This window comes from Morus notabilis, unplaced genomic scaffold (genome assembly GCF_000414095.1).
Source record: "Morus notabilis unplaced genomic scaffold, ASM41409v2 Scaffold521, whole genome shotgun sequence".
Classification (NCBI taxonomy): domain Eukaryota; kingdom Viridiplantae; phylum Streptophyta; class Magnoliopsida; order Rosales; family Moraceae; genus Morus; species Morus notabilis.
Genome location: NW_010357686.1, coordinates 204,671 through 205,514, shown reverse-complemented (window position 1 = coordinate 205,514; position 844 = coordinate 204,671).

The following is an 844-nucleotide window of genomic DNA, read 5'->3' as shown; positions in this document are numbered from 1 at the left end:
GAACGACTGTTGACAGCTCAAAGTCGTCAGAAAAGTTATGCTGATAGAAGGCGTAGGCCTTTGGAATTCCAAGAAGGCGACTTTGTCTTGTTGAAGGTTTCCCCACGTAAGGGAGTTGTTCGGTTCGGTGTGAAAGGAAAACTCGCACCAAGGTATGTGGGACCATTCCCGATCGTGTAACGAGTCGGAGTGGTGGCGTACCAGTTGGCCTTACCGCCTGAGTTATGTCACGTGCATGATGTGTTTCATGTCTCCATGCTTCGGAAATGTCAACCTGAGCCGGAAGCAGTAGTACAGTGGTTTGACGTTCCGATACAGTATGACGCGTCTACGAGGAGGCACCAGTTCAGATTCTTGACCGAAAAATAAAGAATCTGCGTCATCGTGAGATCCCATTAGTGAAAGTGTTATGGCAGCACCATGGAGTTGAGAAAGCGACATGCGAGCTTGAAACGACGATGCAGGAACGTTATCCGCAGCTGTTTGCACTTTGAGGTGAGCTTTCATTTCGGGGACGAAATTGCCTAAGGGGGGTGGAGCTGTAACACCCTGAAGAATTAATTGAGATAAATTAAGGTAATTGAGATTATTAGTGTGCCTAATCTGATTTAATTAATTGAGTTTAAATAATTCCAAGGTATTTAAATTACTCACAGTAATTTATTTAATCCAGAAGTGTGTATGGGCGCATTTCTAGACTGTTATATTTTACACATGTCACTTTCTTTTATTTTTCTTTTCTTTTCTTTTCTTTTTCTTTTTCCTTTCTTTTCCTTCCTTTTCTTTTTCTTTCCCGTGCATTTCTCTCTCTCTCTCTCTCTCACACACTTCCGTGCTCTCTCTC